Here is a 7,080-nt window from a genome sequence, read left to right on the forward strand (position 1 = left end):
AAATGTGCAAAACCCAATTGCTTGGAAGTGATTGGGTAAAGGGTAAAGGTCAAACATTCCTTTTTACTACATAGTGATTAATCCATATCAAATTTGTATGAAACAGTGTTAAAAGTGTACATAATTTAATTATCTATCTTGTGATATAAAGAATGATTGTGACTGAATTACCCTTGTTAGCAGCTGGGCTTCATAAGTCAGCGGGGTCAATGAACTTGCAAAAAAGGGGCAGGGTTCGTCATTACGCGGCCGTTGTTATCCAATGCCTTTGCATAACCACTTTATTAGATTTTGGGAGTGATTGGGTGCCAAAAGTAACGAAAAGGTAAAAAAACTTCTTTATGCTATGTCTTTGTCAAATTTCTTTGAGAGTTGCATGACCTAGTGCCAAAAATGTGCATAATTCAAAAGCCTATCTTGTGCTATCCAACATGATATAGGCGAAGGTATGCGTTCTTCAGAGTGGCCGTTCTAGTTTAAACTGTTTTTGCAATTTTTATAAACTATTGTAGTTTTTAGGCTGTTTGATTAGGCTGGAGGTAATATCAATGCACACTTGATAGAAAAATTGGTATGAAGTTGGGCTAGTTATGAGTCATGAGAAAAACTTCGGTATTTTAGGGTATAGTAATCTATTTACGTGCTATGTTTGTTGGCTAATTGAAGTAGGCGTCGGGGTCCAATTATTGAAATATTAGTTTTGAATCTTCATGCTACTTATAAACTATTAGAAGTCGCTTCCTATTTTTCCGTTTTAGGATTGAGCAAATATTAATCTATAAATTAATAGACCTTGGAATTGTTACTTTCCTCGGAAGGTTATATTTTGAGATGGATGTATGTATGTATGTGGGTTGAATAACCTTAAAAACCATTTGACCAAATCTCATGAAATTTGGTGGGACACTTTGATTAAATTTTGGGAGTGATCGTGTCAAAGGCCAAGGTAACGAATAGGTCAAACACTTACTTTTGCTATAGCCTGGTCCATTTTGAAAGTATACACACAACCGGTGTCAAAATGTGCAAAATTCCATTGCATATCTTTGGATTTGGGAGTGACTGGGTCAAAAGTCTAAGGTCGAACACGTCCTTTTGCTATATCGGGGTAAACTTATATCAGATTTACATTTAGTGCCAAAATGTGTATAATTCAGTTGCCTATCTTGTAATATACAACATGATCAAGGTCAAGATTACAAAAAGGTCAAAACTGTGTTTTAGCTATATCGTGGTCAATTTTCTCAGATTTGCATGAAACTCGTGCCAAAATAGGCACAATTTGATTGCCTAGCTTATGATAAATAACGTGGTATAGTCGAAGTATGCGCTCTACAAAGTTAAAGTTCTGTGATATATTAGACTAGCAAGCATCAGCAAGTGTTTGAACCTATTTTGCTATAAATGAATGGTATCTTAATTGTCGTGCTTATCAACTACGAAAGTTTGATCTTATACAAATCATACAATATCGGTGATATACTGTTTAAAGTAAAACTAATACCACGTAAACCTGTAATTTATTGGGTTACTTTTATATAATTTGCATATTCATGGTTGAGGAAAATAGTTGTCTAATAAGTGTATAAAAATCACGATATTATTAGACGATTTGATTATACATTTTCTGGAACATGTATCGATACAAATTTGTTCTTACTCCTTTCTATCTTGCTGTCTAACCCCTTTAATATATAATTTACATTGAAATTGTTGGGTTTCTCCCAGTTGCATGAGTTGAATGGCCTCCAGGCCACAACACCGGGCTTTTTATGTTTATGAATTCACAAATCCATACGTTGGTACCTTCAGCTGAGTGAGTTTTCAACGATTTGTTAAGTACTTCATTTCATACTTAAGGGAAATTCTTATTTCTGAGAAAATAGTGCTAATATTTTCTCGCTATTTTCGAGCAGTGGACGGATTCAAATTCTTTAGTTTTATTTCACATATAGCGTCAAACCTTGTTAAACTGTTTCATGGGTAATTATCTAGTACTTTTACGAAAATCTCTCTCTCTCTCTCTCTCTCTCTCTCTCTCTCTCTCTCTCTCTCTCTCTCTCTCTCTCTCTCTCTCATATTATCTGAATCAGCACAGAGTTCCATCGTCAACAGCACTTGCTGAGATGGACACTCGTGTGCAAGGCTGCAGACTTTTCCTGGGCTGAAGTAACCCTGAAATTTTTGTTACAATATGCCATGGATATGTTAAATTGTAATTGGGAAATCTTTGACTTTAACTTAGAAAAAACACGCTCAGTAGCTTATAGTAATTAGCCTTACGGTAAAGCAACGGAGATTTATGGAATATGGCAAATTTACTTTTACTTACTTTACTTTGACGGCTGTTTTCCCGGTCCCATACAGCAGGGGAACCCCACTCTCTACAGGACCACCCCCACTGTCGTTATTATTATCCATATTATTATAAATCGCTAAGCTATACTATACAAAGATTTCATAGTTCCTATATGTTAAAAGATTAATAAATTCTGTTGTTAATATAGAATGAATTATCCATTTTATGTCCATCCTTCAAATTTATTTATGAAGAACATTTTGGATAGGTTATCAACTATTCGTATAGAACATTCTTCATATTCATTTAATAGGCCTTTGTTATTAAAGTGGGGCTAAATTAAAGATGGAAAATCTAATTGGGTACCTTCGCTTTTGGTTTAGTAAAAGGATTAATTTTAAATTATGAAGAACGTGAAAAGCTTTTTTTCTATGTTGGATATCGGAAGCTAACCTCCTCCCGTTCAAAAACTTTGTCCGGTATGTTTGGTATAATTCTTTTCGGTTTGGGTGATGTAACCGGGACAAATGAATCTATACGAACCTGGACCCAAAGTAGGCTTTCGTCAACTACACTGCCTTTTCATTTACTTTGCTTTCATCTAAAGGCCGCTCGCGCGTTATCTTGACGTAGCTACACTTGAATCTACTTGCTTAAAATGTTACCTATTAGGTCTAGTAGATGCACCATATACGTAGCGTTTGCTAAAAGCTGCTTTGGGGATCGGGGTAAGAATGAAATATGACATGAGGTTGGGCTCAAGATAAATAGCAGACAGAGGATGAGAACGGAATATGTAATGGAAGATGAAATATCATTGGAAGGAGAAAGGATTATGGAGGAAGAATCATTTAAGTATTTAGGAACTATGATCTCCAATACAGTGTCTTTAGAATTAGTTTAGTGAAAGATAGTAAAAAGCAAATCTGACAATGGCTAGGTAAAGTAAAATTTGGAAATCGAATCGTCTGAAGTTACATATAAAAATCAGACTATATATCAGTTTAGTGAGATTGGTGTTACTCTATGGACATGAGTCAAGGTATGATAATGAAGCTATTTCCAATACATTTAGTAGGTTTGAGAACAAAGCCTTCCGAAGGATATTTGAGAGTTAAATGGAAGGACAGGATTAGAAATGAAACTATTATCGAGATTACTAGAGTGCCATATGTAGATGAGATCATGAGAGGTAGATGGAGATGGTTTGGGGCATGCTATTTGCACTCCCCGAGTAAGATTAGTTAACCAAACGTTCAGTTGGGCTCCATAAGGCACTGGAAGAGTTGGAAGACCCAAACCTACATGGTTGGGGACTAAGAAGTGGGAGATGATAAATGGAGAAGTATTCAATCAAAAGCTCAAGATAGTGATGACTGGCGAAAAATCTAACAGAGGTCCTTTGCGTCAATAGGAGGAGGAGGAGGAGGAGGAGGAGGAGGAGGAGGAGGAGGAGGAGGAGGAGGAGGAGGAGGAGGAGGAGGAGGATTATTATGCTTTAAACTGGCTTTGCTTGTTTAAAGTTTTATTTCACAGGTTGGATAGTAGCCTACATCACGTGCTCCTGTTGTAATTGAACCATTGTGAAAGTAAGCACAATATATTCCCAATTCTTTGGTTAAACTCGAGGATTTCTAAATCTTTAATAACACTAGATTACGTTTAAGTAGCTCTCGATCTTTAGTGTGTCTTAACCTAGGGAGGCGAAATATTTCTAGTGCGTTGATATGAGTAGATGGTAAGATGTCTACTGACTGAATCTTCAATTTGACAATAGCATTAAGTTTGATATATTAAGCTATTAAGAAATCTTCCCGGGATCAATTTACAAAACTTATGGTATTAATTTTTATAATTATGTCCGCCACAGTGGGTTGCTTTTATTTCTTTATTTTCTTTATTTTAGTTTATATAATTTTCTTACCAAGGTTTTTTTATTCCAACTGAAAGGTTCTTCTTTGGTTATATTGTTGCAGGTTCAGCATGTAACTAACGTGTGATTAGACTGAAGTGAATAAATTAATGTTAAAAAATTCAAACTAGAAAATTGATACGGTGTGTTAACAACTTAGGTTTTTATTTCGATTTTGTCATAGGAATAGCTATTTACCCAATAGTGTACGAAATATTAAAAAATGGTTATTCGTGGTAGATAGTCTTCACTTTAGGGCAAGAGGATGCAGCTGTAATACTCCTTGCGCAGATCACGTCTGTAGGCGTTAGAAAAGGTTTCTGTAGCCCCTTCAGCCCGTAATTCTATTTTTGTTTTAGCTTTTTCTATACCACGGATCCTACTTCCTTGTTTACTTGTTTTACTTGTTTTGGGTTTAAATCCAACCCTTCACTGAAGTCGAGTGAACTACTACTCGGGCGGGTCCACATTAATCATCCAACGAAACATTTTCATTATAACTTATACAATTCTTTAATTGTAGCATCTTCCAAATCATATGTTCTTGTGAAAAGTAATGTCTTTAGTTTCTTCTTAAATTCAATTGCTCCCTTTAGGTCCTTCATTCCATCATACCATCTTGTTCAACTTCCTTAACTTTTATTTCACAGCGCACTTTCCAGGTTTTACTTGGTTACACACGGACTCTTGAATGGTCTCCTGAGTCAGGTCAGCCGAACTTTTGACCCAAAATTGATAAATCTAATGCAAATTAACGGATGAACTCCGTGTGTAGCTTGAGGAGAAAGTTCCACACAGTTCCGTTATAAAGGAACACTACTAAATTGTTCGAGATTGCATATGATTTTATCCTAAACATTAGATATAGAAATTGTCTTCTGAATAAACACTTCTGTGAAGGTCTTTTCTGCAGATTTTCGTTTCTTGAAATAAGAAAGTTTTGGTAAAATATATTAAAGCAATAATAAACTAGCTAAATAAGTAATTTTTTCACGTCTTCAATTAATTTATGTTAATTTTGCAGGTCTTAAAATCAGTAGTTGGCATATATAGGCACATTGTTAATGGTAGAACCCTTAAATATTTCCTGCCATCGGGTCAGCATTTGTCTACATCAACAAAAAAGGACGAAAGTTTCAAACACGACAGATGTTGCTAAAATGTTTTCTTAGACGATAAAAATGTCAAGAGGTTACTAGAAATGTTCAAAATCGGTTCACCATGGTTTTTAAGTGATGCAATAGTACCAGCTTATTTCTTTGTATTGGTGAAGAAAATTATTCTAGTTTCCATTTAGATTAGGTATATTGTGGTAAATGTAAAATTGCCGCAAAGTTGTAATCTTAAATAGACCCATAATTAAAGCTTTGTGTTTATTGCAGACTTTGTCATCACTTAATTATCTGCAAAATTGCCGACCATCCTCCATCTTATGCGTCCACCACGTAAAAATCATACTTGACTCAGGAACTCCTATCTTTGTCAACTGACAGGACTTGACCCTTTATTAGAGTGGAGGTATTTTGGTCAGGGAGTGTATTATGTTTCGTATATTATTTGGTTTAAATGAGAGGTAAGTAAATACTTTAAATTGTTGCTGCTGGATTTTCTTTCTTGATACTGTGCTGGAAAAAGTTAATCTTCATGGTTTTAAAGGAAAAAATAGATTTCGCTAGCATAATTTTTTTTGCAGAGCTCTTCAAACTTTAGTTAATAAACTGAACAGTCTCAAATAAGTACTCGCATGATTACTTTAAAAAGCCATAAGTATTCAGATGAAGCTCGAGTAATGCCAATTCATTCATTGTATTTAACCCTTCTTGTTTCTGCCCATAAAACAGTATTTTTGAATGTACTTTGTAGCAAGTCTCCCTCTACGCTGGACCGTTTGACTACCAGTTTCCTTCTGGTAGTTTCCTGTATAACAGTAACGGATATTTGACGCGAAAAACTTTCTCAAACCTTTTTACCAATGAGCACTGCTTTTAGACCTTGAAGAGTCATTGAGAATGGGAGACATAATTTGTACAATTAGGAAAATACGTATCCTGGTGGGCAGAGAGAGAGATTTAAAATGAGATGTTAAATTTCGATAGGTTATTAGATATTCAAAATCAGTTTACACTACTTTTATAGTAACAGCTCATTTCTTTGTAGTGGTTTAGAAAATAAGTGTAGCTTCCTTTGATTTTAGGCGTATTGTGGTAAGTGCAGAGATTTGTAAGCTAAATCGTAGCAATCATTAAAGTATTTTATTTCAGACCCAACACACGTTCTTGATAATCTGCTAAACGAAATGTTGTTTACTGCAGTCCTTATAGATGGGATGGTGGGGTCACGTAGGAAACTGACCTGACTCTTGACTTGATGTTGTTGATGGAGAGGACTTGCCCCTTCACAAGGTATGATGTAGTCGAGTAGCTGTCTTCTGGACAGGGAGCTTACTAAAATTTGGATGTGCTTTGGTTAAAATAAGAGGTAAGAAAATTTCTCAATTTTTATTTCTTACTGTTGGATTTTATTTTCTTGTTCCTGTGCTGGAGAAGTTATTTTTATGGTTTTATAAGAACGTTAGCTTTCGTTAGCGTAGTTTTTTTTTTTTTTTTACAGAACTCTATAAACTTTAGTAAATAAATCGGAAAATCTTAACTAATTACTCTTCGTATGACAGAGTTAAAAAGAGTTTTAGAATATTCATTTAATGAAATTAAGGATCTTCGGTATTGGATACCGTAGTTGGTAAAAACACAGAAATAATCATTCATATCAGTAGGAATAATTGAGATTATTGACGAAAGACTAATATCTGATCATTGTTTGATAATTTGAATGAAACAAAGGTCTAGTTCATCCGCCCATAGTGTAATAT

The sequence above is a fragment of the Palaemon carinicauda genome, chromosome 5 (assembly GCF_036898095.1).
Source record: "Palaemon carinicauda isolate YSFRI2023 chromosome 5, ASM3689809v2, whole genome shotgun sequence".
In the NCBI taxonomy this organism is placed as follows: Eukaryota; Metazoa; Arthropoda; class Malacostraca; order Decapoda; family Palaemonidae; genus Palaemon; species Palaemon carinicauda.